Source organism: Kogia breviceps, chromosome 2 (genome assembly GCF_026419965.1).
Source record: "Kogia breviceps isolate mKogBre1 chromosome 2, mKogBre1 haplotype 1, whole genome shotgun sequence".
Lineage (NCBI taxonomy): Eukaryota > Metazoa > Chordata > Mammalia > Artiodactyla > Physeteridae > Kogia > Kogia breviceps.
This window is the reverse complement of record NC_081311.1, coordinates 187,923,084-187,948,727: the sequence shown is the minus strand read 5'-3', so window position 1 is coordinate 187,948,727 and position 25,644 is coordinate 187,923,084. Positions and strand designations below refer to the sequence as shown.

Genomic DNA, 25,644 nt, shown 5'->3' with positions numbered 1-25,644 from the left:
TTCCATCACCTCCTGACCCTTCTCTCCTTTCTCTACTTCCAAACACTCTCATCTGAGCAAACGCGCTGGTCAGCCAACACCCTTCTAACCCCAACCTCTTCCTCAAATGTTCCCTTCAGCTCCTGGCCTGTAAATGAAACCCAGATGTCCTAGAAGGACACAGCTGTCAATGTGGCTGCCTCAAGCTGATGTTCTTTCATCTCAAGTCCAGGAAGTGGGGTGGAAATCTCCCTTCCCCCAAAACACTACTTGCGGGCAAATCATCTTTAGCACTCTCCCACTCTCCAGCCTTCAGGTCACTCTTTCCCCCTCACTAAGGATTTATTCCTGTCCATTCTTTCTCTTCTCTCCCACATTTTCTTGGAAGAATCACCCAACACATGTGTTCTCATCCACATCACTATTCCACCTCAGTCTCTCGCTCTGGGAAGGTACTTATTATCAACTGCCTCTTCTACACCCTGTGGACTGGATCACCAGCACGCCGTGCTCCCATTTTCAAAGTGGATCCTATCATCTTCCCAGAAACTGCTCCTGCAACAGTGCTTCTCATTTCAGTAGATGTCACCCCTGATAAACCCTTACAGTTCCTCTGGCAAAGCTATACTGCCAAGTGGATGCTGTCAGTGACACATCATTCCTTCCTCTCTCATCCTGCACGTCCAAATCACCACCAAGTCTTGTTTCTTTGACTTCTAAACGTAACACAAGTCCATCCACTTCTCCTCGTCTCTGTTGCTGCCAGCCTCATTCCAAAACACCATCATTTTTCACGTGACCCGTTGCCTGGCAGCCAGAATTCCATTTATAGGCACAAAATGTGTGATGACACCTTTTCCTTTGTCTTACAGCGGGGTGGGGATAGGAGGTGAGATAATGTCTCTAGCTATCCTTTGGAGAGAGGAGGTATTTGGGGTGCAAACTCATGGTTCTTCCAGCCAGATATTGTCTACAGGTAGACCCTTGATTCATAATATAGCCTACCACAAAGGTGTCTCTTGTTCTTGCCATACTCTATTTCTTTTTCTCTTCTGGATATAACCTTTACTTCTATTCCAGGGGCGAATACACACAGGATCCCTGGAAAAGCCAAAGCCATTCTTCACACAGGGAATTTAGTAATAAATCCGTATATAGTTGATGCTGGGGAAGGAAGTGTGCTGAGAATCCTGACTTACTCTCCTATTCCCAGCACCTCCCCACTGTTGCCCAATCAAAGAGCAAGGTCATGCTCCACCCAGACCTTGGATGTCACTCCAGGTACATGTTCTAACACTGTTCTTGTTCCTCTCCATCGGCCTCATTGCTTTTACCCTTCCCTCTTCCTGAAATCTGCACCTCTTGATCTTGCTGGGTTCACTGCCCTCACTCAGAAGCCCTACGTCCTTCCTTGGGTCTATTTTTAAAGATTTCCAGCGTCTGTGGTGAGTGAGTGTCATCGTCTTCTCTGCTCCCGGGTAGAGGGAAGGGTGAGCTTCAGATCCTCAGACCTGGGGAGGAAGAACATCTGGATTGCATTTCGTAACTTTCTCTATGAATTTGCAAAGCAGACAAACTAAAAACAAGCAAAAAAAAAAAAAAAAATCTCCATTTTCCCAATGAAGATTAACGTCCTCCCCCAAACCTTATTGACTCTTGCGTATTTCTACCTCTCCTCCATGCTCAAATTTGAACTTATTTTGCTGCAGAAGTTTTGCCTTCGTTATGATCCTGCAGGTAGAGGGTGGTCCTTCCTTATGACCAGGCCTGTCTCCTGCTGTCATACCTTTAATGTTTTCTCTTATGTGCCCCCAATTCCTCCTCATGGGTTCAGTCTTCTCCTTGGGGAAACTTCTCCCCCTTCTTCAAGCCTCAGCCTAAAATCTCTTCATTGGGGACATCTTCCCTATGTCCCCAGGGTTTCCTGACTGACCGTGTTCACAGCGCTCTGTAGGGCATTCTTTTTCCACAGGGCAAATGAAAAATTTAAGGAAATTATTACTGAGGGGCTGCTTATCATGTGTCTCCTCTGTTAGACTGTAAACCCCTTCAGAGCAGAACCTCTGTCTTCTTCTGTGCCATATTCCCACGTTAGTGCATAATAATCTGAGTTAACTACTGAACACTTATTGCGTACCAGGTATTTTATACAAAGTAGATCCTTTATTCCTCACAGCACTTCTGTAAGGTAACTTGCCTTATAGAGTAATGAAAGTGAGCTACAGAGAAATCAACTTGTCCAAGATTGTACAGCTGCTATGGTGGAGCCAGCACTGGAACTCAGGAAGCCTGGACAAAAAGATATAGATTGTGTGGTGAAATGCACATATATCTCACTTTTAAAATTTCCATTTCTTTATGTCAAAATAAAATCGATAGTAGGGAGACCTGAGAATTATGGAGTCCAATTATAGAGTTTTTAAATGGGTCGCTGAACGTGGAAATTTTCCCATCTATGTCTGATTTCTAGATGAATTGCAGTATTCTGAAACTGAAAACCAGTCTTCTTTTAAAATATAGTGCTCTCTCTCTCTCTCTCTCTCTCTCTCTCTCTCTCTCTCTCCTGCACGCACGCGCATCTTTGGTCCTTATTTACCAACGTGTCCCATTGTTTTGAAAACAAGCTACGTTAATAACTTGTTGAAGTAAAAACTTAGCTCCATATGGGATAAAGATGCGCTTTTCTCAGCGGTGATCTGGGCAATATTTTAAACTCTTGATTGTAACCAACATCTTCTTATAGCTCAGAGATACTCCTGAAAACACCTGTGTATGTGATTTTCCAAGAGGAGAAGATGATATGAGTCAGTATACTTGCTACCAGGAACTTAGGAATTTAAGACATGGCTGGGTCACTGGCCTCTGGGACATCCTTGGTCGGGTGACTTAGCCTCTACCAGCTCTGAGGGTGCAGTGGGAACCCAGCAGCCTCAGCCAGTTATTTTCACAATTAAAAAAAAAGATTTTTCAACTCACTCTCATAGGAGATGATAAGGACCTAGTGCTGGGTCAGATTGCCAAGGGGATTCCATGTCTGCTATTTAATAAGGGGCTCCAGGTCCCTTGGCCTCTTTAGACTAAGAAATGCATGTAAGTCATAAATATACGATTAATCATAGAAGTTCAATGTCACCACCGCATATTGTTTCCTTATTTCAGTGCAATAAGCCAAAAGTGAACATTAAATTCATCCTCACTGAATTTAAATCTCACAGAGAAATTCAGAGCATCCTTTGATGTCAGGAGGACATTGTTCTAGATAATTTTGTAAGAAAGCAGTGCTGGAGAGTTTTGTGAAAATGATACCTCAGGGGAGGAGGTCTTCGAGTTATGGCAGCCAGCCTTTACATGAAGTAAAATGACACATATTAAAGAAGAGACAGGAAAGTTAATGCTTTGAAGCAAGAACACATCATGTTCTTGGGACAGAACAGGAAAATGAATCAGGCCAATCACAGGGCAGGGTACTGAGGAGAGATTGTTTTTTTAGGAGCAAGACTTGTGGAGAGAGGGCTTCCATGGACCTTTTTTTGGCACTAGAAATAGAGGTAGAAAAAAATATATCTATTTTGGAAAATCAAGCAATCAGCTGCACTCCAGAGCCCCTAAGGTATTTTAGGGTCAAAAATACAGTGTTTGAGGGCCTGTCACTGCTCTTCTCCTCAACACCACCTTTTCTTTCCACACTGTCATCCTCTGATCATGTGTGTAAAAGCTAAATCTTTAGAATGGCCAATGGCTGTAAGCATAAAATAATCCAGTTTTATATGAATAATCTGGATGTCAGCCCCACTGTGGGACCTTTATGAAAGAATTAAATGTCTCTTGAAGTGTGGCTTCAGAGCCCCAGTCTCACCTCACTGTAACAGGCGTGGGGTGTGGATGCTTGTTTTGAATGCAGATTACCTGAAGCCACCTGAAATTTACTGGAGTAGAATTCCTAGGGGTGGAGCCCGGGAATCTGCATGTTAATCATTGAAATTCCTCAGGTGAGGCTTGTGCAGCCCTACTTTTGAGATAGGAAAGTGATGACAGGTACCTTCCTTAGTTAATAAAATCAGCTATTTGACTTACTGTCATCAAACCATGAGTTACCCCCTGTTTTTCATGATAAACATCCTCCTATTGGATTCGCATTGTCTCTAGTGGTTTCCATTTGCCATGCATGGAATACAGCTCCCACCCATGTACCCCTGAGCCTCTTTCATCCTCTATCCTAAACAACCAAGGTTCTTGGTCCCAGACAAATTTTTTCTATGCACAATGGGCTGAAATGCAGTTTACACAATGTAGTTTACATTATTGATGTCTGAATCCCATCAATGGTGAGTATGAAATCATTAAAGTCACCCCACACTTTGAATCTCATTATAACTCTTTAATAGTTTAATAACTAATAATAACATAATTCTATTCACTTTAAAATTATGAAGCTTAAAAATTCTTCTTTAATCTCTTTTTAACATGTTTGATATGCTTGGAGATTAAAATATATGACCTGCATAAAAGATAAAATAAACCCCAACATAAATGGTCATGAGCCTCCAGGAAATGAATTTGGATAAAAAGCACTAGTCTGGGCATTTATAACAGTTATTATAGATATGGACTTGGTCTTCTTTCAAAAATTTTTTCTTTCATTTCTGGCTCCCTCTGGCCTTTTTCCTTTACTGGGCAAATTTACTTCCTCACACTTTGGTATGAGATATGTACAAGTTTCCTTTCTTTGAACAATCAAAGCAATCTCTGCCATTTTAAAGCAGCCTCTCAGCTGGAAAGTCACTCTGGTTTCCAGGAAGACACTGTTAATTAGCGTACAAAGGTTACTTAGAATAAAACCAGGCATATTTGAGTCTGTATCTGGCTTCCTTGATTAGGCAGGAAATACCTAAAATCAGGTTGTCATAGAGTTTTAAAATTTATCTGATATACTCTGTCTATTACAACATTATGCAGATGTAGACTGGGAAATTACTAATAATGTTGACAGTTGAAGAATAGGGAATTCAAATACTTACTGCAATCAATCATGATAGGAGGAAATAAGTGTGTCACCTGGCTTCTTTGGGACCCATTTTGGCACCCAATAGAGCATCGATAAGCAGATAACATGATCACCTCTTTAGAGAAATCTCTCAAAGAGACACCAGGGGAAATCCACCCAGTACACATGGCAAAACTCCTGAAAAGCATCTCCATGTTTTCCTCACATCAGAGCAGCTGCCCAAATCTCCACTTTGCTCTCTCAAAACTCTCCAACTCCATCTCCCAAATCCCAAGCCATGTTGCCTTTTGCTTCTTGCCCCTTCCTCTCACTATTCCAGGTTCTTTCCTCTCATAAATAACTCTCTGCCTTTTCTGGTGGAACCCAAGGTATGAGCATGGTGGTGCAACTTTGGTAGAATTCAGTAGGTTGTATTTAGGTTCAAATGCTATGTTGAAATTTGAGTGGAACTAGAACTTTTAAAAACATCATATAAACAAATTTATGGGCTATTGTGAGAATAAGTCCTGGCTTTTGCAAGCCTGGTCTCTTTCGTTAAGAGATAAGAGGAGTTTTGGTTTTCCTTGACAAAGGTCAACAGAGGAGAGACGGTCATCAACTGTTGCAAGTACTGTTGTGGTTTTAGTACCAAAACTAAGAACTCCTCATTCCCAGCAAACCAAGTCAAGCGGTCACTATTGAAGGAAGCTTTTGCCTCTCTCTAGGACAGCCTGATATAATGCGACCCCAAGTAGCCCAAAGATGAAATTAGAACCTCCTCTTTCACTGGACAAGGCAAATTCATGCTCCTAGGAGACCCATGGGTTGCCCGGGCTAATTCCTTCGGCTTGCCCCCCCTGCCTTTGTTGTTTTAGCTGTCAATGTCACCTGCCTGGGGTAATGGCTAAGCCAGGGACTCTTGCCTTCCTCCCAGACAGGGTCTTGGGCAACAGAAGGAGTAATAAAATTTCATTTTGGGCTTCCCTGGTGGCGCAGTGGTTGAGAGTCCGCCTGACGATGCAGGGGACGTGGGTTCGTGCCCCGGTCCGGGAGGATCCCACGTGCCGCGGAGCGGCTGGGCCCGTGAGCCATGGCCGCTGAGCCTCGCGTCCGGAGCCTGTGCTCCGCAACGGGAGAGGCCACAGCAGTGAGAGGCCCGCGACTACAAAAAAAAAAAAAAAAAAATTTCATTTTGCCTTACTTGGGATCCGCCAAGTCTTACCCTAGTTCCAACAACTTGGCCTTATTTTCACCTAGGACTAGAAAATGTCACTAACAAGATTAAAACCGCCATCATTACATGGCTACTTCCCTGCATGGATTAAACGAATCATTTTAGCCCTGAAGTAATTAATTTTCCTGAAGTAAATGATCTATTCCTGTCCTTATGAGAGGTTGCCAACACAGAAATCGATATTGTCCTTTTTTTTTTTTTTTTTTGGTCATTCTAATGATGTTACAATGATAGCTATTTTCAATGTTAAAAATTACATTTCAGAGAAAGCCAGTTATGCCATACCCTTTCAAAATTCAAACTGATAGTATTGATGGATGGCCGGATTAATTTCTATTTCATCTTGCCTGACTGTGTTGGGTAGATGTGCTTAAGGGGTGGTCTGGCTCAGCTTTCACACACTCCCCCTGCTCCCAGCCCCCACTGATGGGCTCTATTCTGTGGCCTCTCTCTCTCTCTCTCTCTCTCTCTCTGAATGCATGACCTTAGGGAATTTCCCTCACTGGTAGCTTGTTATTGTTAATTAGGCCTCCCGAGGGCTGAGATCATTTGTCCTTTTGGTGGTCAGAAGGTTCCTGATTTAAGGGAGACTGGGTAAAGAAGAGATGTTAAAGTCTTACCAAAGCAAATCTTGTTGCTATTGTAAATGCATTTCTTAGCTTCAAAAGACAAAAACCATACAAGGATAACTTAAGGGATAACTTAACAAAGGCATCAATTTAAACCACATCTTTAATAGTTTTTTTTTTTTCAAAGAAAGTATAATGGATGGCATTACATTTCTTAATAATTAGTCTAATGTATTTTGCATAATACATTTGATATACACTATGAACTACATGAATCAGGATTTAACTGGAACCAAAATATAGGGATTATGTGATCATTGTTCTCTTTTCGATTCATTAGGAAAATGTCATCATAACCATAACCAATCCAAGTCTTCAAAACAAGTGGTCCAAAGACCACATGGCAGTAGAGATAGACTTCTGAGGATAGAAATTCCAAACTCAGGATTAAAGATGGTTGCTATCACCCTATAAAGCTTAAACAGAACAGCCTTGGGAGCGCTTAATGGAAAGCTAGTCAGCAACCTAAACCTCTTGGTCTCCTTGGTAATTAGACCAGGAGGTCTGAGAAAGATGCTTCGCTCTCCGTTACATGGCGTCCCATTCCTGGCCGTCTGCTAAGCAAGGTCAAGCTCTTTCGGGGCATCTCCTGTCTCTCCAGGCTCCCTTCTTTGCCCCTTTGCATCAGTCAAGACTCTTCAGGTCTGACTTGCACCCAGTTCACACTGGCTGAAGCAAAAAGGGAGTTCATTGCAAGATGTAGATAGAACTCCAAATGTAAAGAATTGCTGAGGACCTATGGAATACTGGGGGTCCTTGGGATTTGAATTCAGCACACACTACTTTATGGGACTTCCCTGGTGGTCCAGTGGTTAAGACACTGCACTCCCAAAGCAGGGGACACAGGTTTGATCCCTGGTCAGGGAACAAAGATCCCACATACCACATAGCATGGTGGAAAAAAACAAAACAAAAACACATACTACTTTATTCTGCTTGTTCTAAAGTTTTCATTTGTTCTACAAGGCTTCATCCTCCACAGTCACCAACAGGCCTTCTCCATGTGGGAGGGACATGGCAGCTGTCCACCCCAGGGATGCACTGGTCTAAGGTCCAAGAGGAGAGTTTGGTTGTAGTAGGAGAACCCAGAAAAGGACTCTAGGGGCCGTTTGTGTCATAGGTCCCTCCTTAAGCCAGTTACCAAGGTCAGAGGGATGGAGGTGATACCACAGGTAATCCTGTGGTCCTGTCCAACCCTCTTAAGGGTCTATTGCCAAGAAAGGGGGTGGGGGAGGGTGATGTGTAGACAAATGGTAATGGCTAATATGTACTATGTCCTGGGACTTCCCCTGGCAGTCCAGTGGTTAAGATTCTATGCTTCCAGTGCAGGGGGTGTGCGTTTGATCCCTGGTCAGGGAACTAAGATCCTGCATCCTGCATGGCTAGGCCAAAAAAAAAAACATAGCAGTTTACAATATATACTATGTCTATAAGTATGTTCCAAGCACTGTTATATTTGTTTTGAGTATATGACTTCCTTAGTCTTACAGCAAGGCTAAGCTGAAGGTTTGATTACTCTCACTATTATACAGAAGGGGGGAGAGTTAGAACAACGTTTTGGTAACTTGCCTGAGGTCACATCACTATTGAATAAAAAGATTTAAAACCAGACTGGCTGACCCCAGATCTAACCGCCCAACTACCATCATTCCTGCCAAATTTTCTCTCTTTTCTTTTCTCTTCCTCTCTCGTTTGTAGGATGACTGACAGATGGAAGGGCTTGGAAAGGGTTGGGAGCTGAGGTGAGGAGAATTCTCTGAAACCCCTTTTGCCCTGACTACAGCCCCAAATATTTGCTCTGGTCTTTCTCCACCTCATCTCGAAGTTTCTAGCGCTATTTTTTTCTGTTCAATTACCAGCTCCCAGCTGGAACCTAGAACTAGACTCAGATTTGTTAATCTGGACAGAGACAGTGTGTAATATTCTTCACTAAGGCAGAGAACAAAGGCCCAAGGAACGCCAGAAAGCAATTTTACATGAAAACGTGTGGGGGAGGAAGGAAAGAAGGAAAAAGCAATAATATACAGAAATCTATTCAAAATGATGAAGCACTCATGTTTTATCATATTACTGTCACACCTCAGGTCTAAATAACCACTAAAACATAATTTAAAGCTTGATTATAAACTGTCTTCTCTGCTTCTCTCTTGATTTCATATCTATGAAAGAGTCTTGAAGACCCAATCCAAACACCATCCCTTCGATGTGGCTCCCCCTTCCTGCTTCCGCTGAAGGCAGATAAGCTGGGGAGCTCCCTTCTCTGTGTTCTCCAAGTCTTGGTACAATCTGTCCTATTGTCTCAGCACTACTTGTTCCCTTATGCTTTCCCCCCATGAACAAGTGTTATTTTCTTAAGAATAGTAACTGTACCTTGTGGATCTATATTTTCCCATCCTGCCTAATAATGCCCGGAACAAAGTAGTTCAATAAATATTAATTCACTGATCCCACTGGTCTCCCTTCAGCTCTTCTGGTACATTCGGCATTTTCCTGCCTTAAGGCATATGGGTTTGATCTAACTGTCTGAGTGAATCTGGCAGATTCAGTTGGGTGCTTTCTACTGAAAACAAATCGACTCTACCCCTTTGCCTCTTCCAACCCACTGATCAGAGCCATTCTGAGCAACACCAAGATGAAATCTCAGGCAAGTCTTGCCATTTTTCTGTTTGCTGTCAGGTAATAGATGAACTGTGTCTTTCAGAGGCAAGAGAAGGTTAAATCACTTGGTAAGAATCACAGAGCTAGTAAGAGATGGAGCCGGAACCAGTGTGCAGCTGTCCAAGCTCCAGGTTACTTCTCCTTTTGGCTTCCATAGGGATTTGTTAAGAAAAGTCCCATGTTTGGGAGGGACATGCCTGAAAAGTCAGTGCTTTTAGAGAAGGCTTTCAATTCTAATCAGTCAAGAACCTGTCCTTTCGGACATTCCATCCAAAAACAGCAGATTACACTTTCTTCTCAAGTGCACACAGAACATTCTCCAAGATAGATCACATCTTGGGTCACAGATCAAGCCTCAGTAAATTTAAGAAAATTGAAATCATATCAAGCATCTTTTCTGACCACAATGCTATGAGATTAGAAATCAGTTATAGGCAAACAAACGTAAAAAACACAAACATGTGGAGGCTAAACAATATGTTACTATATAACCAAGAGATCACTGAAGAAATCAAAGAGGAAATCAAAAAAATACCTAGAGACAAATGACAATGAAAACACGATGATCCAAAACCTATGGGATGCAGCAAAAGCAGTTCTAAGAAGGAAGTTTATAGCAATACAATCCTACCTCAATAAACAAGAAAAATATCAAATAAAAACTTTAACCTTACACCTAAAGGAACTAGAGAAAGAATAACAAACAAAATCCAAAGCTAGTAGAATGAAAGAAATCATAAAGATCAGAGCAGAAACAAATGAAATAGAAACAAAGAAAACAATAGCAAAGATCAATAAAACTAAAAAGTGGTTCTTTGAGAAGATAAACAAAATTGATAAACCTTTAGCCAAACTCATCAAGAAAAAAGAGGGAGAGGACTCAAACAATAAAATTAGAAATGAAAAAGGAGAAGTTATAATGGACACTGTAGAAATACCAAGCACCGTAAGAGACTACTACAAGCAACACTATGCCAATAAAATGGACAACCTGGCAGAAGTAGACAAATTCTTAGAAAGGTATAACCTTCCAAGACTGAACCAGGAAGAAATAGAAAATATGAACAGACAAATCACAAGTAATGAAATTGAAACTGTGATTAAAATTCTTCCAACAAACAAAAGTCCAGGACCAGATGGCTTCACAGGTGAATTCTATCAAACATTTAGAGAAGAGTTAACACCCATCCTTCTCAAACTCTTCCAAAAAACTGCAGAGGAAGGAACACTCCCAAACTCATTCTATGAGAACACCATCACCCTGATACCAAAACTAGGCTAAGATACAACAAAAAAAGAAAATTACAGATAATGAATATCACTGATGAATATAGATGCAAAAATCCTCAACAAAATACTAGCAAACAGAATCCAACAACACATTAAAAGGATCATACACCATGATCAAGTGGGATTTATCCCAGGGATGCAAGGATTCTTCAATATACACAAATCAGTCAATGTGATACACCATATTAACAAACTGAAGAATAAAAACCATATGATCATCTCAACAGATGCAGAAAAAGCTTCTGACAAAATTCAACACCCATTTATGATAAAAACTCTCCAGAAAGTGGGCATAGAGGGAACCTACCTCAACATAATACAGACCATATCCGACAAATCCACAGCAAACATCATTCTCAATGGTGAAAAACTAAAACCATTTCCACTAAGATCAGGAACAAGACAAGGATGTCCACCCTTGCCACTATTATTCAACATATTATTGGAAGTCCTAGCCACAGCAATTAGAGAAGACAAAGAAATAAAAGGAATACAAATTGGGAAAGAAGAAGAAAGCTGTCATTGTTTGCAGATGACATATACTATACATACAGAATCCTAAAGATGCCACCAGAAAACTACTAGAGCTAATCAATGAATTTGGTAAAGTTGCAGGATAACAAAATTAATGCACAGAAATCTCTTGCATTCCTAAACACTAACAATGAAAGATCAGAAAGAGAAATTAAGGAAACAATCTCTTTCACCATTGCAACAAAAAGAATAAAATACCTAGGAATAAACAAACCTAAGGAGGTGAAAGACCTGTATGCAGAAAACTATAAGACACTGATGAAAGAAATCAAAGATGACACAAACAGATGGAGAGATATACCATGTTCTTGGATTGGAAGAATCAATATTGTGAAAATGACTATACTATCCAAAACAATCTACAGATTCAATGCAATCCTTATCAAATTACCATTGGCATTTTTTACAGAACTAGAACAAAGAAATCTTAAAATTTGTATGGAGACACAGAAGACCCCGAATAGCCAAAGCAATATTGAGGGGAAAAAACAGAGCTGGAGGAATCAGAATCCCTGACTTCAGAATATAGTACAAAAATACAGTCATCAAGAGAATATGGTACTGGCACAAAAACAGAAATATAGATCAATGGAACAGGATAGAAAGCCCAGAGATAAACCCATACACCTATGGTCAACTACTCTGTGAAAAAGGAAGCAAGGATATACAATGGAGAAAGCACAGTCTTGTCAATAAGTGGTGCTGGGAAAACTGGACAACTACATGTCAAAGAATAAAATTAGAACACTCCGTAACACCATATACAAAAATAAACTCAAAATGGATTAAAGACCTAAATGTAAGACCAGACACTATAAAACTCTTAGAGGAAAACATAGGGAGAACACTCTTTGACATAAATCACAGCAAGATATTTTTTGATCCACCTCCTAGAGCAAGAGAAATAAAAAAATAAATAAACAAATGGGACCTCATGAAACTTGAAAGCTTTTGCACAGCAAAGGAAACCATAAATAAGATGAAAAGACAGCCCTCAGAATGGGAGAAAATATTTGCAAATGAAGCAACTGATAAAGGATTAATCTCCAAAATATACAAGTAGCTCATACAGCTCAATATCAAAAAAACAAATAACCCAATCCAAAAATGGGCAGAAGACCTAAATAGACATTTCTCCAAAGAAGATATATAGATTGCCAACAAACACATGAAAGGATGCTCAACATACTAATCATTAGAGAAATGCAAATCAAAATTACAATGAGGTATCACCTCACACCAGTCAGAATGGCCATCATCAAAAAATCCACAAACAATAAATGCTGGAGAGGGTGTGGAGAAAAGGGAACCCTCTTGCACTGTTGGTGGGAATGTAAATTGATACAGCCACTATGGAGAACAGTATGGAGGTTCCTTAAAAAACTACAAATAGAACTACCGTATTACCCAGCAATCCCACTACTGGGCATATACCCACGGAAAACCATAATTCAAAAAGACACATGCACCCCAGTGTTCACTGCAGCAATATTTACAATAACCAGGTCATGGAAGCAACCTGAATGCCCATCAACAGACGAATGGATAAAGAAGATGTGGCACATCTATACAATGGAATATTACTCAGCCATAAAAAGAAATGAAACTGGGTCATTTGCAGAGATGTGGATGGACCTAGAGACTGTCATACAGAGTGAAGTAAGTCAGAAAGAGAAAAACAAATATCGTAAATTAATGAATATATGTGGAATCTAAAAAAATGGTGCAGATGAACGGTTTGCAAGGCAAAAATAGAGACACAGATGTAGAGAACAAATGTATGGACACCAAGGGGGGAAAGCAGGGGTGGGGGTGGTGGTGGTGGGACGAATTGGGAGATTGGGATTGACATATATACACCAATATGTATAAAATAGACAACTAATAAGAACCTGCTGTATAAAAAGTAAAATTTTAAAATTTCAAAAAAAAAAAGAACCTGCCCTGGAGAGCCCTCTGGGGCACATGTGTCCTTTGTCAGTTTCTGCTTCATTCTAGCAGGAAGTGAAATGTCGGCTGGGTTTGGTGTTGTCTGATCCTCAGTCACCCCTCAAACATACCATGCTGTTCCTTGCTTTTGTATTTGTGTACATGTTACTCCTTCTGCTGGAGATGCCCTAGGCGTGGGTTAGTGCCAACGTCTCTCCCTCTCTAAAGCTTTGCAATAAGGTTTGGGGGCTTTTTCCACAGTGCTTTCATTGCACCTCTGTTATCTTTACCCTACTGTGTGTGTGTGTGTGTGTGTGTGTGTGTGTTTCTGCATTAGATTCTGAGCTCCTGCAGAGCAAGGATCCTGCCTTCTTATCTGTATAGCCAGAGCACCTAATTCAGCGCCGGCCATTCAAATACAAATTTTATTCAGCACCTACAACATACCAGGTTCTGTAAGGGTAATAAGTAAAGTTCTCTGCCCTCAAAAACTTTCAGTAATGATAATAACTGTTGCAAGTTCCCCCAACCCATCCTCCCTGCCCCCACCATGATTACATCTAAGTTCTTGGGGTCTTATGTCGTGCTGAGATAGGGCTGCTGGGCAGGGGGTTCTCTTCTTCCGATATGGTCCACGTAGGACCCCAGCACATTGCTCCTGGGGGTCTTGTCCGTAAGTCCCCTTGGAGTCAAACTCTGTGTATCTTTAAAGCTAGGGCTTCACACAAAGACTCATTCCTCCCTCCCCACCTCACCCACCTGCACTGGCCACAGGGAGCTCTGAGAGACTGACCAAGACTTGTCTACTTCCAGCCTCTACAGGGCACCTAGTATCTGCTCTTAAGTCTCCCTAAATCTATTGAGAGTTCACGTCATGCACCAGACCCTCTGGATTGTCCCCTTCCTCCACCCCAAGGCACGAGGGTCCCCCTTTCTTAGGCTCCTAGAATGTCTTTGCCACCCCTTCCCCTCAGTGAAGGAAAAGTTTTATCTCAGAAGGTGGAAGGCTGTTCCAACTCACCATAAATTCTTTCTGCCTCTTCTTTTGCATCTGAATGTCAAAAGCCTTTTCTCACTTCCTCCTGCTGCAGCAAGTTTTCCCCAAAGTAGTGGTCTGTGGTGGTAATGGCCCAAATAAAAGAGGGAGAGTAGCAGAAAATACCAAGAAAATAAATTTCAAAAATATTACTGAAGAACAGTGATAGCAATAGCAGCTAATTACTTCTCAGCTCTTATAATGCTCCAGGAGCTACAAGAAGTAAATCATGTGCCTTACATAAATTCATTATCACAACAAATCATGAGGATAATAATAATAATAATAATAAATTATTCTCCTTGTGTTACAAATGAGGCACAGGCAAAGTTGCCTACAGCCAAGGAGGCTGGATGTGTTGGAGTCTGTTTGGAACCCAGGCGGCCTGGCCCCAGAATCTACTTTTTAATCACCACTCCTATTGCCTCCCTGTATCTTGTGGCTGGTCCTAGATCCAAAGTAGTTAATGACAATGTAGCAGGGTAGAATCAAATCACAAACCAGCACAGAGAGGCTACCCAATCAATATTTGCTGCAACAAGACAAACAAACAACTGCAGAAATATGATTAATAAAATCCCACACAGAGTCAACTCATCAGGGAAATTTGGGGGCAGGGGCTGCTCGCCATATTCTCCAGTCAAATAAAAATGTTATAAGTTGGACATTTTTGCATGTTCTAGAAGACACAATGACTGGAACACAGAGCTCTAAATCCTTCATGCTAAATCCTCCAGTCCAGACGCGCTGTGGACCAGAGCCAAAAGACAACGTGAATCTGAAAAGAACGGCCTAGAATGAATATATTTACATTTATTCTGTAAACTTACACTTCCTTTCCAAGCAATGACATCCATCAGCCACTCTTCAAAGTCACTCTTGCTGGGCTAAGAAAGTGGTCATGCTTGAGCTCTATTTTTAGTTGGCCTGTGGGTTGGGCTCGTAGACATTTACTTATCTGTTTTGGCCCTAATATTTTTCTTTCTCTTCCTGGAGTCTTAGAGCCCATGTTTACTTCATCAGCAGTTAGAACTGAAAATCTCCAGCAGGGAAAATCAGTTTCGAGTGTTTTTAAAGCTCAGTTCTTGATAGCATTGGTGCTGGTTCATCATGAGGAAAATTAAGGTAATAATAAAGATTTTCAAGAGACCTCAAAGAATGTTTTAATGGCATAAAAACTGGTTTTAAAGAGCAATGAGCCATGGAAGCTTAAGCTAGAAGAAATCCTTGGATTTTTTTTAAAAATCAATCTTCCTGCTTTAATATGGCAAGAGTATTCAAGGTACCCTAACTTTATAATATCTTTTTGATGTGCACTTAGCAATGCGCTGTCTGGGGGAGGGAGTGCTTTTAGTAAGCATATAGACTTCTTGAAGGGGCAAGATAGCCACACTTGTGTAAAGCAAAACACTTCAAGATCCAGATAAGACAGATATGACTGAGAGACAAGTGAATCTTCTAGACCAGGGGTCCCCAACCCCCAGGCCACTGACCAGTACCAGTCCGTGGCCTGTTAGGAACCCCGCCTCACAGCAAGAACTGAGCATATGGGCCAGCGAAGCTTCATCTGCTGCTCTGCATCGCTGGCCGTCACTGCCTGAAACATCCCCCCACCCCCATCCGTGGAAAAGTTGTTATGGGTTGAACTGTGTCCCCTCCTCCCCCGCAATTCATATGTTGCTGTCTCAAATCCATGTACTTAGAATGTGACTGTATTTGAGATACGGTCTTTTTTAAATTTTTTAACATCTTTATTGGAGTATAATTGCTTCACAATGGTGAGTTAGTTTCTGCTGTATAACAAAGTGAATCAGCTATACATATACATATATCCCCATATCTCCTCCTTCTTGCATCTCCCTCCCACCCTCCCTATCCCACCCTTCTAGGTGGTCACAAAGCACCGAGCTGATCTCCCTGTGCTATGCGGCTGCTTCCCACTAGCTATCCACCCTACATTTGGTAGTGTATATATGTCCATGCCACTCTCTCACTTCGTCCCAGCTTACCCCTCCCCCTCCCGTGTCCTGAAGTCCATTCTCTATGTCTGCATCTTTATTCCTGTCCTGCCCCTAGGTTCTTCAGAATCAATTTTTTTTTTTTTAGATTCCATATATATGTGTTAACATACAGTATTTGTTTTTCTCTTTCTGACTTACTTCACTCTGTATGACAGACTCTAGGTCCATCCACCTCACTACAGATAACTCAATTTCATTTCTTTTTATGGCTGAGTAATATTCCATTGTATATATGTGCCACATCTTCTTTATCCATTCATCTGTTGATGGACACTTAGGTTGCTTCCATGTCCTGGCTATTGTAAATAGAGCTGCAATGAACATTGTGGCACGTGATTCTTTTTGAATTATGGTTTTTTCAGGGTATATGCCCAGAAGTGGGATTGCTGGGTCATATGGTAGTTCTATTTGTAGTTTTTTAAGGAACCTCCATACTGTTCTCCATACTGGCTGTATCAATTTACGTTCCCACCAACAGTGCCAGAGGGTTCCCTTTTCTCCACACCCTCTCCAGCATTTACTGTTTATAGATTTTTTGATGATGGCCGTTCTGACTGGTGTGAGGTGATACCTCATTGTAGTTTTGATTTGCATTTGAGATACGGTCTTCAAAGGGGTGAATCAATTAAAATGAGGTTATTAAGGTGTGCCCTAATCCAACTGACTGTTCTTGTAAGAAGAGGAAATTAGGACACAGATACACCGGCGTAGAGAAAAGGCCATGTGAAGACACAGGGAGAAGACAGCCATCTACAAGCAAAGGAGAGAAGGAAGCCTCAGAAGAACCAACCCTGCCAATTCCTTGATCCCAGACTTCAAGCCTCCAGAACTGTGAGAAAACAGATGTGTACTGTTTAAGCAGCCCAGTCAGTGGTTCTCTGTTGTGGCAGACCTGACAAACGAATGCATCTCTGTGAGCCGACCTCACAGAAGATGGAGGAATAGAAATCGGCCTGAAGGACGGCTAGGATCTGTGGATGGGACAGGCATTCCTGGCAAAGGGCAGGAGTTATTTGTTTGAACCAAATGAAGTGGCTGATATACGACCTCTTTTGGCCTATCAAAATGGCAATTTTATATGATTCAACCCAATATAAGCAGAGGGGCTGGGACAAGAGAATAGCTGCCGGTCACATGGCTCAGTGGTGACTTTGCAGTAGCGTCTCATGGTTCCCAAGTGCCTGCTTCTTTCAGGGACGGGGGTGATTTTCCTCTCAGGCCCTCAGTTTCTTCTTCTGTAAAATGAGGACAAAAACTTGCACCTGGGGCTTCCCTGGCGGCGCAGTGGTTCAGAATCCGCCTGCCGATGATGCAGGGGTCACGGGTTCGTGCCCCGGTCCGGGAGGATCCCACGTGCCGCGGAGTGGCTGGGCCCGTGAGCCGTGGCCGCTGAGCCTGCGCGTCGGGAGCCTGTGCTCCGCAACGGGAGGGGCCACAACGGTGAGAGGCCCGCGTACCGCAAAAAATAAATAAATAAATAAATAAAAAATGAATGAATGAGGAAGCAGTGCTTCTCTGGTTTACCTTCTCATGCTTGTAAGTGTGTCCAATTTACTCATCTCAGTGAGGAGACCCCTTAGTTACTTTGATCCTAGCCTTTCATTGGTTTGTCTGGGGACCAAGGGACGTACCCAAGTGGGATTCTGAGATGATGGTGGCACCATGAGATAGGAACATAAGGCTTCTCCAAGGAAGTGAGCGTTACAGAGATTGAAGATGTAAGATTGAGAGAGAGGCTGGCATCTGAGTCGGAAAGTGTTCCTGGCAGAAGGGCTGTCATGACTGGAAGGACATGAGAAAGCCTGAGAACGAAAATACAAGGGCAGCTGAGACCAAGCAAGGGAGAGGCTGAACAATAGGGAAGAGGGCGTGAGATGGGACAAGAAGAGGAGGTGCAGGCTGGAAGAAGCGAGAAGGTGAGGCACGGAAGAAGCAGGAGGGCGAGTCACGGGATTTGAATTTATTTACTGGAGAAAAAGAGTACGGCAGATATTTGAAGAAGCGGTGAGGTGCGCAGAGACTCAGGGAAGAAATGTAATTTTAGCACCAGCGCCTGCAATGATGCAACGAGGGAACTAAGGGCCACCTGGTTGACACGTAGCTTAGAGAGTCCCCAGATGGGCTCTGAGCAGGGTTTGCAAGGTATTCGGAAGCATGGAGGAGCCTGCAAAATAGATCCCAGCATAGATTCGTCTGGGTGAATAATCTGCTACGTTAGAAATGGTTGCAAACGAACAACAATGATTTATGCGTTCTCTTTAGGCTAAAAAGTTCCACACTGAACACACTCTTACAAACGGAGCTAGAGAACTTGGTCCAGAGAAGCTTCTCCTTTAGGCTATCCTTAGAGACAAGGGGGTGGCTCAAATATCAAAATCTGCTAGCACATGGATTATGTTCTCCAAACAAAGGTCCCGGATGGCACACCAGGCTGGCAGTGGGCAATGCCTGCAAGGCTCATACCAAGTTCTGTCTTTAAGAGGGCTCATTCATTTTGCATGACAGCTCAAGTTTTAATGTAGCCGTATTTCAGTGTTATCCCTACAACATGATACCATTTAAAATAAAGCACTTGCATCTGCTTGCACTTGGAACATTTTACAACCTCATGTCAGAACTTTATTCTTAGTTGAATCATTATTCTCTTGGCCTCTGAATACATTGATTCTAACGTACCAGTTACCTTTTTACTCATTCTTTGAGGTTGTGTTGTATTGTGGTCTTTCTGTGTCCTTCTTGAAGCACTGGTATTTATGTAGTTAATACCCTTAAGAAAAGCCGGAGAGGTCCCTGACTTTTCTGAAAATTCACTCAACTGGGAACCTAGGATCAAATCCCAAATCACACATTTGCTGGGACTTTGGCCCAGTCAGGTTACCTCTCTGAACATCTGCCTCCCCGTCCATCAGATGATAAGAGGCAGTATGTCACCATGGGCAGAACATGAGTTTCAGGCTCCCACCTGAACGGCAAGCCTGGGGTCTGAACTTTGAGTCCACCATTTACTAGCATTTTGAACCCTAAGAAGCTACTCACCCTGAGTCCAAATTTTGTTGTGTGTAAAATACAAATAATGATGTCTTCCTCATAGGGTTATTGAGAGAAATAAAGGCAATTACAAATAGAGTTGCCAAATATCTTGTTTTTAAACTCACTGTTTGGTATTTGAGGTTTCCACTGGGAGGAGAGGGGCAGGGGAATTATTTTTAATGGAGCATTTATAGCTGTATATACGGTAATGATAAGCGTTAGAGTCATCTTGTCATGTCATGATTTAGGTGCAATTATTCCTGCTTACTCTCTAGGCTTATGCCTTACTACGCTGATTTGCAAATTAGATGTTAAGTATGGGACTTGATTCCTCATAAATTCTGGTGCACGAGGCAGAATGGTTCTACCCAGCAAAGCACAGTTCAGAACTGTGGGCACGCAGGCAGCAGTTATGAGATAATGCTGAACGCTTTTTTTTTTTGCGGTACGCGGGCCTCTCCCTGTTGTGGCCTCTCCTGTTGCGGAGCACAGGCTCCGGACGCGCAGGCTCAGCGGCCATGGGATCTTCCTGGACCGGGGCACGAACCCGTGTCCCCTGCATCGGCAGGCGGACTCTCAACCACTGCGCCACCAGGGAAGCCCCTGAACGCTTTTATTTTATAAACTTACAGAGCAAGTCAGTCTTGGATCTACTTTCATCTTTTTCATTTATTCAGTACTTTTGTTTGCTTGATTCTTTGTTCTTAAACATCATTTCTTATTATAAAAACAGGGGCTTCCCTGGGGCTTCCCTGGTGGCGCAGTGGTTGCGAGTCCGCCTGCCAATGCAGCGGACAAGAGTTCGTGCCCCGGTCCGGGAAAATCCCACATGCCGCGGAGCGGCTGGGCCCGTGAGCCATGGCCGCTGAGCCTGCGCGTCCGGAGCCTGTGCTCCGCAACGGGAGAGGCCACAGCAATGAGAGGCCCGCGTACCGCAAAAAAATATATAATAATAATACATATTTATTTTTAAAAATTAAGAAAACATAAGTGGTTTAAAAAAACACCTGTCATACGGAATGAAGTCAGAAAGAGAAAAACAAATACCATATGTTAACACAAATATATGGAATCTAAAAAAAGAAGAAAAATAGTTCTGATGAACCTAGGGGCAGGACAGGAATAAAGACACAGGCATAGAGAATGGACTTGAGGACACGGGGAGGGGGAAGGGTAAGCTGGGATGAAGTGAGAGAGTGGCATGGACGTATATACACTACCACATGTAAAACAGGTAGCTAGTGGGAAGCAGCCGCATAGCACAGGGAGATCGGCTCGGTGCTTTGTGTCCACCTAGAGGGGTGGGATAGGGAGGGTGGGAGGGAGACACAAGAGGGAGGAGATATGGGGACATATGTATACGTATAGCTCATTCACTTTGTTATACAGCAGAAACTAACACAACATTGTAAAGCAACTATACTCTAATAAAGATGTTAAAAACAAAACCTGTGATATCATACTTAGAAATCACCACCACTAATATTTTGATGTATACATTCCAGCATGTGTGTGTATAGATATAGATGACTGTAAATACAATTATACTGTAAACACAATCTTGCAATTTATTTTTTAAGTAACATTTTTATGATAGTAATATATATATCCATATATATATAAAACATGAAATTTGCCATTTTAACATTTTAAAGTGTACAATTCAGTGACATGAAGCACACTCACAATGTTTTGTAACCATTACCACTATCTGGTTCCAGAACTTTTTTAAAACCCCAAAAGGAAACCCCATACCCTTCAAGCAGTCACTCCCCATTCTTCATTCTTTCCAGTCTATGGCAACCATTAATCGGTTTTCTCTCTCTGGGGATTTATCTATTCTGGATGTTTCATATAAATGAAATCACATATATGTGATTCTATATCTGGCATCTTTCACTGAGCACAATGTTTTCAAGGTTCGTCCACATTGCAGCAATGTGTCAGTACTTCATTCTTTTTAGGGCTGAATAATATTCCATTTATGTATATATCACATACAGACCTGAATTCTTACAACAATCCTGAAAAATGTATAATGTTATTCCCATTTTAAGATGAAAAAACTGAAACAGAAAGGGCTATATAAGTGCACATGGTACTAATGCTGGAGCTGGGGTCAGAACCCAGTTTTGTCTATTTCCAAAGCCTGCACACTTTCTATTTAAGTTTGATTTATAGGACTTATTTCCTTAGGATAAAGTTCTACAAGTGGGAATTGTAAATCATAGTACATGCAAAATATTAAATTATTTATTGCACACCTTTTTAAAGGCAAGATACTTTTGGTAGCTTCATCCAGCTTGCATCAAGAATCTTAAAGATTTAATTTAGTTCCAAAGAGCCTTTCAAAAATTGATGCTACAATGTTTTGGCCTCAAGGACATATTCAAATTGCAGAAAAAATGAGTTTCTTGTTTATGCAGATCATAAATTGACTGCCAAGGCACAAATGTGAATTTAAGGAGTCTCAAATTCTAGAAAGAGTAGTTGGAATTCATGATATTATGCATTTGTCTAATGATGATCAATCTTTTGATGAGTAATTCAAATCTGGAGGTTGTCAACATGAAAAAAGGGGCTCCCTCCAAATTCTCTTCAGGAAGAGAGTTGGTATGGGAGACATAATGTTCAAATCTTTCGAGAAAACGTCATTTTTGATAAGTGGAAATACGTTTTCCACAGTGAACCTGCCGCTCTATGTAAAAAGTAGTTTGAGGGCTTCCCTGGTGGCGCAGTGGTTGAGAATCCACCTGCCGATGCAGGAGACACGGGTTCGTGCCCTGGTCCGGGAAGATCCCACATGCCGCGGAGCAACTAAGCCCGTGAGCCATGGCCGCTGAGCCTGTGTGTCCGGAGCCTGTGCTCCGCAACGGGAGAGGCCACAACAGTGAGAGGCCCGCATACCGAAAAAAAAAAAAAAAAAAAAAAAAAAAAAAGTAGTTTGATAATTGCTCTAACTTCTGTACCAAACAGCAGGTTGAAAATAATTTTTGTACTATGAGTAATCTTGCTTTAATGGCTATAACACAGCCATTCTTGAATCAGTAAAAACCAGACTTTGTGGTTTGTTGAAGGTTTTTTAAATACTTTTACTTACTTGGTAAGAAAAAGAATGTAACGCAGAATGTCATCATTAAACGTTCCACAATATAAATGATCATTTACCTGATAATAAAAATAAATAATATTTACCTGGTAAATCATTTCCATCTAACATTTTGGGTAGAATAATCCAACAAACCTATTCCAATGTCAAACGCAATGCCTGGCCTCTTCAAAATTATTGATTTCATTACTTGCATGATTTCAAAATGTAGTGTTAAGATTAAAATGTACTGACTTCCAGATGCGTGAGCACGTTTACATAAAGTGTAATATTCAGATCATTTGTCCTGCAAGGGCAGGATATTTAGGATTTTTGTTTCAAAAAGTTATTAGTCTTTGTATCCTTAAGAGCATCTATTACAGTGACTAAAATGTGACAGGCACTGTCATAAAAACCTGTAGAAAATGAAAAAATAAATAAAATGTATTTACTTATGCAACATATTTATCAAGCACCTACTCTATTCAATCACTAGGGACACGTCGACGAACAAAACCTATAACCCTCTACCCTTATGGAGGAAGACCGGGCAGGGGGATGGTTGGAAGATACAAACCAGACAAACAAAACGCCATGTGTCCATTGGTGACGATAAGCAAAGGAAAAGCAAGGTGAGGAATAGAATGTGAGGAGGGGGGTAACTTTTGAGCAAAGACCTGAAGTTAGAGACCCAATTAGGCAGGGAGATGAGCAGGATTAAAGATCCTGGAGAAAGTTCTCGGCTGAAGGATCTGGAAGCAGCACAAGGGCCAGTAAGACTGGAACAGAGTGAACTGGGGAGAGAGAGGCCCGGCAGTGAGGTTACAGAGGTCTAGACCATGGAGACCTTTGCAAGGATTGGGGCTTTTCCTCTGAGTGGAAAGCTACCACAGGCCTTGAGTAGATGTGATGTACTTAGGAAAAGGCTAACTCTGCTTACTCTGCGGGAAGAAGAGCATAGAGAGACAACAGTAGAAGCAGGAAGAATTTTAGAAGTCAGGTGCAGTAATCCAGGCGACGGTGGTGGCGGCTTGGGTCCAGGGGGAGAAATAGTCAGATTCTGGATATATTCTGAAGGTAGAACTGATAGGACTTGCTTATGGATTGAATATGGGGAGTGAAAGAAGAAAGAACTCAGGGGTGATTTTGAGGTTTTTAGCCTTAAAAACTGAAGTTGTCATTTCTTGAAAGAGGAACATTTCAAGAAGAACAGGTTCTTTTAGCTGTTTTCGTTATAGGCTTTTGTCATGGGGTGATGTATGAGTTTGGTTTGGGACATGTTAGTTCAAGATAGCAACTGTAGTCCAATTAGAAGTGTCAGCTATGTCCAAGAGCTATGTACAAACACAAGCAAGAGATATACAGAAAGAGGCCAGCTGGCCACTGACTTATGGGAGATTCCTGATGGCTCCCACCTTTCGGTGAAATAAGAAGCAAGGACACCAGCCCCAAGTGGGAGCACTGGGAGTATAGTAATCACCTAGGAGGGAGGCTAAGTGGACAGACCAGGGTAGTCTGTGGGCTGGCTTGTGTCTTATGACGTTAGTGGTTAGGAATTTAAAAGGCAGCCTTCAACACAGACATGTGTTTTTCTCTAGCCACATCCAGCTCTATGGTGCAGGCTTTCAAAATTCAGGAAGTTGCATTTAACCAAATTGGAAGTTTTCAGACAAGTACAACAGCTCAGGGGATAGAACCGCCACCACTGAAGAGAGCTGCAGCGAAAACAGTGCCCTCGGGGGTGGATCCCGGATTCAGAAAGGGTGAGAGGGTGAGAGAATATTCTGGTAAAAGGATACAGGAAATTTTGCTGATGACTAAGGTCGAGAGGGTCCCATGGAAAGGTTTTGCTTTGGCGGCAGAGTGGTGGTGAGGCCACGATAGGCGATATACAGTGCTGTATGGGGGTGGAGTCTGGAAGATGGGCTACCGGGGGGCCGCTGGGGAGGTCCTAGTTTCCTAATGGTGGCTGATGAGCAGATTCAGCCCAGTGGCCTCCTGGCAGATGGTGGTAAAGAGTTTGTGAGGATTGGGATGTGGGTGGGGTCATCATCTAATAGGCATCCAAGAAAGCTCTTCATGCTTTCACCCTCTTCACGCCAACTCACGGCAGCAGCGCGGGAGGGTTGCTGAATGTAAACGTACTTTGAGAAGGACAAAGCATGATATAAAGGGAAAAGTTTTGATTACAAGTTAATCTGATACAAAGCAATGCGTGAGGGACTCCCCTGGTGGTCCAGTGGTAAAGAATCCGCCTTCCAATGCAGGGGACGCGGGTTCCATCCCTGGTCAGGGAACTAAGATCCCACATGCGGCAGCGCAACTAAGCCCACGTGCCACAACTAGTGAGCTCATGTGCCTCAACTAGAGCCCACGTGCTGCAAAATACAGAGCCCACGTGCTCTGGAACCTGCATGCCACAACTAGAGAGAAGCCTGTGCACCACAACGAAGAGCCCGCACGCTGCAACAAAAGATCCCGCCTGCCTTAACAAAGATCCCGCGTGCCGCAACTAAGACCCAACACAGACAAAAATAAATTAAATAAATAAATAATAAATACAGCTAAAAAACCCCCCAAAACAAAAAATAGTGCAAGAGGGAAAATACCTCTTGCCCTAGTTCATTTTCACAGCACCACCACCCCAGGACCCTACAAAGGCTGTCAGGCCTCCAGCAACTCCTACTGCAGTCTGGGCCCTGACCCAAAGACAAGTTAATACATTGTCTTTCAAAACCCACATCTCTGTCTGGCCAACATCAAGAAGGTCCAAGAATAGACTGAGCTCCTGTCTTATGATCGGGGAGTTAAAGTCTATAGGTTTGGTGCTTTGGGGCCATTTTCAATATGCTCCTTAATAACAGCTTTATTATAAACACAGAATCCCAATAAAACTGTGGTCCATGGCAGGGGAAAATCTAGGACCTCATGATTTATAGAAATGTTTGGATTGAAAATAAAAACCTGCCCGGGAGGGCCAACCTTTCAAAGAAAGAGTGTCACAGCGAGTACATGTTGGCAGTGAAAGTTGAGTTAGGGAGGAAATGTGTTGCCAGAGGACCTTGAGCTATTATATGATGTCCAAGATATAATAGCCAAGTAGAAAAAGAGGTTGTGAACATACAGAGATTGGAGAGCCCAGCTGGCAAAAATTGAAAGAGCATCTTACTGTTGCTTAATATTCACAGAGGTCTTACCCAACAGTGTGTAGGAACTTGTTGTGACTCCTGCA

The 25,644-nt window shown here is 42.2% G+C and overlaps 1 long non-coding RNA gene across 1 annotated transcript in view; it reads left to right on the top strand.

Moving 5' to 3' along the window:
• LOC136793630 (uncharacterized) overlaps positions 1-22,969 on the top strand; it is a 75,623-nt gene extending 52,654 nt beyond the window's left edge. Inside the window, exon 3 of the long non-coding RNA XR_010839230.1 lies at positions 22,909-22,969. This is a non-coding gene — a long non-coding RNA (uncharacterized lncRNA). The remainder of the gene's footprint in view (positions 1-22,908) is intronic.
• The last annotated feature ends 2,675 nt before the right edge of the window (positions 22,970-25,644 follow it).